At 42.1% G+C, this 11,786-nt stretch overlaps 1 long non-coding RNA gene across 1 annotated transcript; it reads right to left on the bottom strand.

Moving 5' to 3' along the window:
* Positions 1-4,183: 4,183 nt before the first annotated feature.
* LOC138066284 (uncharacterized) lies at positions 4,184-5,735 on the bottom strand. Its single transcript, XR_011139558.1, has 3 exons — positions 5,601-5,735; positions 5,431-5,523; positions 4,184-4,320 (listed from the first exon to the last, which is right to left on the bottom strand). It is a non-coding gene; the product is annotated as an uncharacterized lncRNA (long non-coding RNA).
* Positions 5,736-11,786: the final 6,051 nt, after the last annotated feature.

Here is an 11,786-nt window from a genome sequence, read left to right as displayed (position 1 = left end):
TTTTCATGGAAGTAAGAAGAACATAATTTGCTTTTAAACCTTCTGCCTTCTTTCAAGCGACTGAAGACAGTTCTTGTTTTCAAAAGTTACTGTGGAGGCAGAAAGAAGGAATGAAGTGATCAGGGAAGGGATCTGATAACCAGACATCATAGATAATATTTCCTGCACTAGCCTAGAGCAAGAGACTTACGGAATCTATGAAAAAGGATGCAACAGTGCAGTTTTTCTATTTGTGTACTGACAAACTGGTGTCACTAAGTTCTGAACAAAGTTGATCTGCTACACCAAGACAGTTCTTTGTCGGAGTCATTGCAACCCTTGACAAAAGCCTAACACAGACAAGAAAACTTCAACAGCTACTAACTGCAAATATGTGGGCAGTTTTGCTTGGGAAATAGAGGCAAGCAGGGTACACAAACTGATCAAGAAGAGTGAGAACTTAAGGTATACAGAGAAAACTGAAAGACAAGTAGCAGCAATAAGCAAGCTTTGGTAAGTGAAACTGGAAGGCCAAGTAAGAGAGCGCTTTCTCTAGGGAGAGTCTCAGACAGAGATAAGAAATGAAAGTTTATCTGGTCTTCAAATTCTTTTCCCAGACCAAACACATCAGCTCTGTTCATTATGGTATTTCTCATGCCAAAGTGCACCCTCCTCCTCCAGCCCCTTCCCATTACATGCAAACCTTTCACTCAAGCAAGTCCACTTAATCCCCGGTAAAGAGAACTTTTAGTGTTATAGTTCTCCAGTCATTCTCCACCTCAGTGGCAGGACACATGTTCTTCTTTGACAGAAATTCACAAAGTCTGTACATTAATGCAGCTGAGAGGCTACAAGACGTTTTAAGTTGCTTAACTAAAAAGGCTGAGTACTTCTCAAAAATAAACTCGTAACATTTTTACCAATTAGGATCCAAATAGAAGACTATTATATATTCAACATATTCTATACATCTAAAAGTTAGACATCTAAGACCGTTTCACAAACATCCAAACATTTTTCTTTTGTATAATGACATTGCTATTTCTGCTGGAGAAAAAAACCTCACTACACACATACACCACTTGAAATAGATAACCTCCTCTAGAATCAATGTTCTAGAACCATTCTCTATCATTTCTTTGAGTTACACTTTAGCATAGGATAGTGGAAGGTGCAAATAAGTTCAGTATGCAATCCACTTTCATTTATAATCACTAATGTAAGAATTTTCTAATGTTAATGTTTACTCATTCTTGCCGAGTAAAGAAAGCATCCAAGAGTTGTATGTACAGCTTATATTAAATGTACTGAAGGGTGAAAAATACACCTGATATATTTTAACTCAGTGTGTATGTATTTATAGACCTAACTCTCGAGAAACTGATGCTTCCTCTTACCGTCTTAAGCAGTTTCCCATTTTAAGTGGGTAATACACATACTGAGGAAGACCTCCCATGATCTACTAAAATAGAAGAACCAGGCCAACCCCCACTGACGACAAGTTCTCAAATACTAGTTTTGCTAGCATGGGAATATAGCGTTCTCCTTGGTTACAGAGAGGGCAACTGCACCCTGCAGGGAAGCAACAACCATGAATCTAAGATTTTAGGTTGATGTGTGCCAGTATCTTTAAAACAGGCATTGACAGACAGTAGCTGGAGGGGTGAGCAGCTGGTGAATGTTCCTCACAAAATAGGTAAGACAATAATGCGAAAAAAGACATCAAACCAACAAATAAGAGCATCTAAAGCTTAACTGACAGTGCTGTGAATCTCAATACATTTTTATTATTCCGTAAGTCAGAAGAGCTCAGAAAAGCTACATAAGAACGTTTCTTGCAGTACCTTCTTTCCCAGCACAGCAAACAATACACAATAGGGATACTATGAACTAAATAACTTTACGCAGATATTCCATCAGCTCAGCCCTGTGCCTATTTTAATGTTTCTGTAACAAACTTGAGTGAAATCTCTGAGGAATAAAGGAAAAAAATAATTCAGCAAGAGACAATACCACGGACAATAACGTGCCAGCAGTACAGCTTTTTAACTGGCATGGTGCAATTTTTTTTTTTTTTTCCCCACACTAGTTAATCAAATCACAATAAAAGATCATCGAATTTGCAAGATATGAGCCATTCTTTCCATTTTAGGTTTTCTCAGTATTTTCAGAAATGCCAGCTTTGATTTTACAGCCTTATCCCTAAGATAAGGCTCTCCATCCCACTACAGGATTAATCTTTGTGCCTTGAAGCTTGATGCTGCAGCCCTGTTCACATAAATAAGCAATCTAAGTTGGACAGTTAAGCAGTAAATACTGAGACTATGACAAAGCTAAGGACAGAACTTGTCTGGACTCTTATTTTTATACTTTGAACTAAGACTGAGAAATGTTTTGAACTAAGAAACGTATGAGTGCTCCTAAAGCAAAGCTAAACTTCTTGAACATAACTCCCTGAGGAAATAATTCACGTGTATGCACCCAAATCTACCAAGCAATACGTAACTGAGACCTACACAGACGTGAGGAGAAACCACCTCACGCATTACACAATAGCTCCCTAGTAGTCCCCCTACCTGCACTATTTTAGTAGCTCTATCTTATTTTAATATAGGCTTTTAACATTCTCCTGAACTTTGAAGTTACCATCCAGAGCATGGAGAATTGATTGCTCAGGCGGCAAATGAAGAGAGAGATTCTATATAGAAGGTAAACAACCAAATGCTTAACGGTAATGGTATTGGAACAAATCTTCTCCCATTGATTATCTAACAACCAAATAAAACACACTACAAAGGGAGCGAAGTCCTAGTTTGATCCAGGTTCCCCGATAATAGAAAGAGAAAGCAAAAGAGAGGACAACCTCATACCCATCCATCTTGAGGGACTCAGCTCCTTCACCTCCCTTACAACCAGCATACAGAGACAAGCTCCTCGAAAGGAGCACTCAGATCAAATAATGTCAGGGTACTCCAAAGGGCAATTCACATCAGGGACCCACCTCTCTCCCTTCTTCGCTGAAGACAGAGGAACTAGGAGATCAGCCAGCTAAAACAGATTTCTAAAGTTAGGTGATGAAAATACCACATTAACTGCTAAGGGGCTCTATTTGGGAAATGCTGTGTGTTAGAACGTGACAAGGAAACACCTATAGCATCCATTTTCCATTTTCAGTTAAGGTAGAACAAAGGCCAGGAGTAAGTTTCAAATTTGTAGATAGTCAACAATTGTGACAGATGTTTTAATCTACTAGTAATAACCCTGAACATGCTAGTTTATCAGTGAGCATAAGAGTATTTACTTTTTAAAAAGTAAAGTTTACGACAGAGCTCAAGCTATCAGATAATGCATATACAGTTTGCGTATGCAGTATTATTAAACCTGTCAGCTATGATGTCTCTTATATTCTACCAGACACTTTATATTCAACAAAGGTGAAAGAGCAATCTTCTAAACAAATGATCAGTTCAAACATTAAGAAAATGTTTCAGTCCCTTTGTCTCTTTTTATAACTTTGCCCAACTCTTCTCAGTAATAAAAATACATTAGACCTGTGAATTACAAGCACTACTAAAGCACCAACTTATAGGTGTTTAACTAGAGCTTTCATTTTCAGCATAAACTCAAAAGAGCAACCAGAACCTGGCTTGTATTTAGGTCTTACAAGGACCGTAAAACTAACTCTCATTAAAAAAAAAGAGAGACAGTTATGCACATTTATTGTAAATTTTTTAATATATTCCACGTTCATGCCATAGGAATAAATAGTCAGCACGCTAAAATTCTTATCAAAATGATATCCTTAGCCATCACTACACATACATCAGCAATATAATTAATTCACAGTAGCAGTTTCAAGGGTTTGCATCTCGCAGTAAGTAAATCAAAATACACAGAAAAGAAATCTCAGAAGTTCACCTATGAATTGTTAGCGCCAAGCAGCACAATTATCTATACCGTAAAAAGACTACCTTGTCAAAGTAAGGAAAGTGATAGTTACATGCTTTGGTTTTTGTTAGCTAAATATGCAGGATTTTGCACTATTCAAGCAAGAGCAGTTAAGATCACACATACAAGGTTTACACATTCAGAACACAGAAAATACAGGTCAGTCACTGATCTCCGTCTTCATCAAATAGAAAATCCACCTCTTTCAAGGGTGCCATGTGAATAATAAGGTCTAAGCATTAGAAGAAATGCAGATGCTTGCTCTTCAGCCAGAATTCAAGTGCCCTCCAAACAGTGTGAAACCTAGCGGTTTTTCATCCAGCTCTGCGAAAGAAACAATATCCTAGCGACAGGGCTCGAACCCCACACATCTCAGTGGCCCAGGCTAGACTCCTGCAGAAGTAGGAGGAGAAGGAATTGTTGCCACCTCAGCAGCATGCAATCCCGGGAAAACAAAGGGGATTCCCATTGTCATTGTCTTCATCTGCAGCTGATCATCACCAGCACTAGCAAGGCAGTAGCTTGCGCAGTTATCTCCACAGCGGGCAATGTCACAACCCGACCAACAGCACAAACTACTACCTCAGCCAGGGCCCTGGTGCACCCGACCCTTTCTGAAGGGGGAGAATAAGCAGACAGACAACGCGTCAACGATAAATGAAATCAGAGGGAGAAAACAGCAGAAAGATAAAAGGGCTCTGGGGTCTTTTGATGATCCTCTTGTCTCCTTTATCTGCTGCAGACATCAGCCAGACTCCGCTCGCCTGACTGTGAAAAGCAAAGGGAAACCCCGCCCAGCTCCCTCCCCAGCTTTGCCCTTTTCCTTGCATGACCTGAAACCGACGGGAAGAGCTTCATTTATCAGATACATTACAGACCCCAGCTGGTACAGTAAAGATCACGTTTAATTTCAAACAGCCACAGCTCCGCAAGCCTATAACAGACGGGGAGGGGAGGGGAGAAGGAGGGAGGAAAGGAAGGAGAGAGCCGGCGGGGGGGGGGGGGGGAACGGGACGGGGACGCGGCAGACCGGCACCCCCAGCCCGCTCCAGCCTCTCGCCTTGTCCATCCTGCGCAGCGACCGCGGCAGCACGGGAGGAGCCGGCCGCGGCGCCCAGCCCGGGACCTGCCCGCGCCGCCCCTCACTGCAGCGCGGCCGCGGCCCCGCCGCTCCCCGGCCCCGCCGCCGCCCCGGCTCCCCCGGTCGCCGCCGGGGAGGGAAGGGGAGAGGAGGGGAAGGGAAGAGAAGGGAGGCGAAGGGCTGGGCGCGCTCCGGCCCCGGCCCCGCCGCCGCTCACGGCCGGGAGGCGCCGCGCCGCCCGGCTGGGACCGAGGGCCGGGGAGGGACCGCGCCGCCCCGCTGCCCTCAGCGGGGAGCCGCCGCCGTCGCCTCCCGCGGCAAGGGGGCTGGCGGGCGGGCGGCCGCCGCGGAGCCGAGCCGAGCCGAGCCCTCGGGCGAGAGCGCCGGGGGCAGCCCGGAGGGGACGCAGGGGAAGCGCTCGCCTTTCTCAGGCCGCAGACAAAAGGGCGCCGAGCGGCCGCCGCTCCTGCCGAGGCTCCGTCCCTCGCCGCCGCCGCCGCCTCCTGTGTGTCCGGCTGAACCATAGAGATCATTTAAGGCGGGGGGAGAGAGGGGCTCATCCGCTGCCCACGTGACTGGACATGTCACTCACCCGGCCGGCGCCATCTTGGAGCGGGAGGGGGGACGCTGCTCCCAACTCGTATTCAAGATGGCGCGGGCCGGCGGGAGGCTGCTATTCACAGACCGACGCTGCGCCACTCCACTGCAGCTCTCGCTCCGATTCCCGCCGGACTGCTAAGGAGGGTGTTACGGTCGTCCTGGGGGATGCCGGGAGGGGGAAGACTCTCCCGCTCTCGATCCGGGGCTCCATGAAAGACGCGGGAAAAGCGGCGGCCGGGGCGGCACGGCGGCGGCCGTGCGCATGCCCCAGCGCCGCCCGCGGGCAGCCAGGGCGGCGCGGCGGAGCCGCTGTTCCTAGCAGGGGCGCTGGGGTCGCTTATAAAACGTTTTCAGTGGAAAAGACGTTCTAAAGGGGGAGCGGAGTCCGTCTGTAAGTCAGAGCCGGCCTCGGCGCTGGCCGGAGCCGCAAGCCAGGGCCGCGCACCAAGCACTGAGAAAACACGGAGGTGCCGCGACGCGCAGCTCCTTCCCGACGGCGTACTGCCCGACTGCATTACACAGTTATAACTAAGGCGTAAAGATGCGCCTTCGCTATAGCTTCCTACATGTGCAGTGGCATGATGCGGGGCTACAGCTCCTGACGTTAATGACAAAAATAAGTAAAACCAATACTAAATACTTAAAACTTTTTAAGCAAGAAAGAGGGCAGTTGTTTTAAAACTGCACTGTACGCATTGCATTGTGTCCGCGGGCTTTAACTTTGAAGAGGAATTCATTTTTACATTTCAGAAAGCTTTTTTTTTTTTTTTAAACACACACACGAAGCCTAGAAGTTGTTTGCCTCCCTCCTCCCCTCCCCCCCCAAATGGAAGCAGACCACAGTAAGATTACTCCACAGCAGAAAGTGGACCTCAAAGAAATAGACTGTGAACCTCATTACAAATTCACAAAAACTGCACATTTTTATTAAGTTTGTTTTGGCCCTCACCACCAACGCATCTTGTGAACAAATCTGTTGAGAAAGAAAAAAAACCCAACAAACCTACCAATACACAAACAGAAACTAAGTTGCAAGGGTCAAAAACCGCATAATTGGGCTTACAGAACCTGTACGAACAGCACTGATCCAAAAATAAGGAAATAACCCAGCTTGTAGCCAGAGTTCACATAAAACAGTTCCCAGTTTGGCAGTTTCCAGTGCAAAACTGATTATAACATGGCTCTGAGAATAAAATCCAGTGCCTTTAGTGACAGCTTGCAGCAAAATTGTAGCTGAGAAAGCCACGCCAGAAAGTGGCCAAAGCACTGTCACCTTGAAGATAAAATTTTTTGTTACTGTCTATTAGTTACCTGTTTTTAAAATTGCTGCCTATATTTAGACGTGAGACCAAATTAGATCACTGACTGCTTAAGAGACATTTAAACCAGTGACATGCTGTTGGAGAAAATATATACCAAAAGACTTTCTGTACGTTTACAAGGGTACATATGTTTTTAATCCTGTCCAAAAAGTTAAAGAACATTCTACAGATGAGCAAACAGAAGCATCTAATAACTCAGAGTCTTCTGCTTCTGGTTCTGGAACACAGTGCTTAATCTCCTCCAGACCACTATCTCCCAATTCCTCTATTTGCCTGTGCAAAGCCATGTAATAAAGTTTCTCACAAGAACAGTAAGATGTAATAGTTCTGCTATTTGAGGGCAACTCAAAAAGCAAAATATTACAAAGAGACGGATGAACCAAGGAAATGCAGGCACCAGTCTTACTCAGTTAAATGTGTACACGAGAACCCAGTTCTGAAAAAGAAACACGCTATAAAACTGGAAAAAGTGTATACCAAAAAAAATTGAGATAAACAAAACCCAAATATTCCATAGCTTTTTTGGCTACCCAAAATTTTGGGTAGATTTATTTAAACTAAGATTATATGATATAAAAGCTATGTAATAATGGAAAAAATCCTCCATGCTCATTCAAGATACTGAAGTTTTTAGTTAAAAAAAAAAAAAAACAGGCAAAAACAATTAACTGCCCTCCTGTTTTATCTGAAAACCAGAAATCTGAGAAGATACTGAAAAGTAATGAAACAGGAGCTAAAAGGATGTTTATGAGAACTGCATCATATTCATAGGTGCAGGTGAATGCAGGTACCGGTCTGCAAGCTCCAGAACCTAATGTTTGTTGGAGCCTTTCACTTCTCTGCTTCCCTCACAGTCTCCCACAACCTGTAATGCAAGTTCTGACAGATTTTGAGGATCAGCACCCTTAATTACCTTCTGCAATTCAATTCTTTACTGAAACTTGAATGTCCAAAGACTTTCAAAGAAATCATGCTTACTAGCAATTTTTCTCTTTTTCCCTGGAAGTGAGGAATTCAAGATGGGCAAATGGCAAAAATAAGTATTCAAGCACCAAGTCATAGATATCAGAAGCAACTGTAACCTTGCTAACCTGACCAACTGGATGGAAAGCATCAGATACATGCTATCAAAAAAACAGGAAAAATCCTCTAAGGAGGAATGTGTGAAAGCGTAGCAGAACCTCAAAAGTTTAGTTCATTTTACTGAGTTCATTAAGAATCTATTGAAAACCAAGACAGATCAGTGGTCAGAAGGAGAGCTTAAGGTTCAAACAGGGCCATGTTTTCTATACCAAGAGTGTATTTTAAGCCTTTAAATCTTCATCGAAGCATACAGACTAATGCAATGACTACAAGGAATGCTACCCTTGCAGATACAGTATACAACATATACATACTTGAATATGATCTGGGTTAGGGGAAAACAAACAAAAAACCCACAACAGCCAAACCTCAGAGCAGACTCCTTCAAAGGGCATGTTAAAAAAAAGAGCATGGAATGAATCTCCTGCTGGGACAGCCTATTTGTCTTCCCGGACTATAAATGAAAGCCAGGCTACATGATTTTGGTGTACACCTCAAACTTCTAATTATCTGAATCTCAGAAGAAGAATCCAATCTGTTGTGCCTCTCAAAGTGGATACTCAAAACTTCCTCACTGAGAGAGGGAATATCATAAATTTGATTCCAGGAGAAATGATTTCTGTCAAAATGTTTTTAATAATGATTTAAATAAGCAGGAAACTGTGGTTTATGTAATTTTAACCTTGTTTTGCATCTGTATTTATCTTTCCTAAAAGATTATTCATAATACTTCATTACCAATTATGTAAATGTTTTTAATTAAATACAGTCTTTGCACTAATATTGGCAGTCGTCTTCTAACTAGGGAATACATTGTCCTTCATTTTATAGCTTATCACTTTTATTAGATTTTAAATGTTTAATTTTATTTTAATCAGAAAGTGGTGCTGGTACATTTTTTCTTGATTACTTAGTATGCTCTATTTGGAGGCAAAGTAGAATTATAAGAAAAAATGGTATTCAAAGTAATTCTTTCTTAGATTGATCTGTTTTAAATGTATTGGGTACATTCGCGAAATGTGTTTTTGCTACAGATGTAGTAGTCTGTGATGTGACAGGGAAAGAAGTGTGAATCCACTAGCAAGGAAGCCAAAGACCTAAGAAACTCCTTGGCAACTTCAGTAGTTTCAAGAAAAATAGTTAGCAACAAAACCAAGACAATACAGTGTCAAGTTTCAAGTTCCCAATAATCTCTTATCCTCACCAGACTCTGCAGTCTAGAACTGTCAACTTCAGAAATATCACTGGTCATGGAAAATCATGCATGCCAAGTCTAAGGCAGATACCCTTCTACACAGAGAACAACAGTTACGATTCCAGCTTGAAGCCCAGGATCTTCAAAAACAAGACTGGCAAGATGCCAAGCAGACACTTGACATGCAAGGGATTTCCCCCCCCCCCCCTATTTATAGGTAACCTGCCCACCCGAAAACACACAAAAAAACCCCTCAATAGCAGTCGACTGACAGGCCTAGGCTAAGACCTTTGAGCAAGTTTCATCTTTGCAGTACTGAAGAAAAATACTGTGGTTGTATTTAATTCATCCTTTTTGTCAGGAACATGCTTCAGATGGAAAGAAGATTATGGTGCTGACAATGAGATTCCTTTAGAAGTGCTTCATGTAGGCATTTGGATCATGAGTGGGAATAAACATGTGTTAACATGAAAAGAAAGAACATATCATACAGATTTTTAAAATCACATTATTTGAGAATTCCTCTAAACACAGATAGTAGATTTGAGGGATGAACGCTCATCTCTTGGTATTGAAATGCTGTAGTTAGCACAGTAAACATACTCCAAGAAGGCCAAAACATACACTTTTTTTTCCTTTAATCTGTTTCATAATCAAGATGTAAATGCTTAAATAAGGAACTCCTAAGCAGAAGGATCAGTTTCTAGCCTATTACTGTCAAACTCATAGGACATAAAGGCTGTTACACCCTGAATCAGAAAACATGAAAAATGATGTGAATGTGATTCATTCTTAGCGCATTCATATCAGTTGTTACTTACCTCATAGGTATCTTGCTGATGCTAACAAATAGTTTCTAACTTTTAATTTTCAGAAAAAAATGTCTAATTGATCTGTAATTTCCATCTTCTCCATCTCTTCTTCTCTTAAAAAAGCTAGAACACTGGCTTTACACTTTTTAAGTCTTCTAGTAGTTCTCAAAGAGAACTACTTTTCAAAGAGCCTGTAAAGCTCATGAAATTGCTCTTTTTCTTTAACTATCGGGATGAAGTTCATCAGGCCCAGTCAATTTGACAACACATAGCTATTTTCTATTCCTGTTATTCCTTTTTCTAGGTCAACTTCCTCAATTTTTGACACTGGTATCAGCTGTATGAGCCACATACTGGCAGTTGATTTTTGACCTTGGATCATTCATCTCTATAAAAAAACCAAAATAATCCAACACATAAATTGCAAAACTGAACCAAACGCACGATCACTTGGGAAAATAGCCTTACTTCTCTTTCAAATAGTCAGCACTGTTGTTGTTGCAAAACTTCTAATACTTATGTTTTTGTTCTCTGACAGTTTTATCGATTTTATACCTTGACGTATCTCATTTCATCGTATGTGTTAACCCTGTTCTTCCACAGTATCTGCGTTTAATTACCTGACCTATATTTCCACCTTCTGTAGGCATGCATCCTCCTTGTGTTTGAAGCCAGTGGAGTTCCTGATTCAACTAAGCTGGTCTCTTACTACAGCTGCTTTCCCTCTGCTGCACTGGGATTCACTTTCAGTTGTGACCTTTGCATCTCCAAGGAAATGTATTATCTCCTCAGTTCCCCTGTTACCTCAGACTTGCCTGCTGTGAGATCTTACCTATCACTTTTCCAAGGTCTGCCTTCTTGAAGTTAACTGATTTTATTTTGATGTTCTCCCTCCTCCCTTTCTAAGGGTCATGAACGTTTAATTTCATCGTCTTTCTTGCCCAAATTGTCTTAAACCATCAGATTTCTTTCCTCGCTTGCTGGTGATATAGTCATTCTTGATCCCAAGAAGCGGCTCCTAGAGCGTGCAACATTGTTTGTCTCTAAAGGAGACAGCAGATACTTGGAACCTAATATAAATCTGAACACTATAGCTCAGCTATGAAATGAGATTTATATTTTATGAGTTCCTAGAGTTCACTTAAGGAAAGTATTCTCACTGAGGAAACATGCTTATATGCTTGCACCCAAGTCGCACTGAAGCCTTCTATTTGAAGAGCGCTCTCCTGAGACGTTAGATGAACTAAATACTGCACAGGCCTTGCTCATTAAATTTACTCATAAACTGCCATCAAGACAAAAACTACCCATGTCTTATTAGCTTTGTAACGGACAAAATTATTTAGTAAACTACAGGAATCAGTGATGTCTTCAAGCAGTTTACATCCCTACCTAAGCAGTTTTACCTAAAGATGCTGAAGATGAAAATCCTCAATCTCACCTACATGTGAAAACACTAATCATCAAAAGAGAGTGCTTTTGTGTACAAAACCAGGTTCACAATGAGCACCATTCATCTGCTTAGAATATTTTGTTGATATAACTCTAAGGCAGTCTGAGGATTCTTGGAGCAAGACACTGTCAGTTCACTAAGCCAAAGAGGAAAAAAAAAACCCAACACGATCCACTGGTACTACACAGAAGTTCAGTTTTGCATAGTTAATTCTTTCATAACACTATATGCATACTATACACATTTACGCAAACTGTAACATTTCGTAACCTCCTCCTCTTCCCCCAAGAAAAGTGACATGGAGAACAATGAC

The sequence above is a fragment of the Struthio camelus genome, chromosome 1, assembly GCF_040807025.1.
Source record: "Struthio camelus isolate bStrCam1 chromosome 1, bStrCam1.hap1, whole genome shotgun sequence".
Taxonomy (NCBI): domain Eukaryota; kingdom Metazoa; phylum Chordata; class Aves; order Struthioniformes; family Struthionidae; genus Struthio; species Struthio camelus.
The sequence above is the reverse complement of the archived record's forward strand: the minus strand, read 5'-3'. Positions and strand labels throughout refer to the sequence as shown.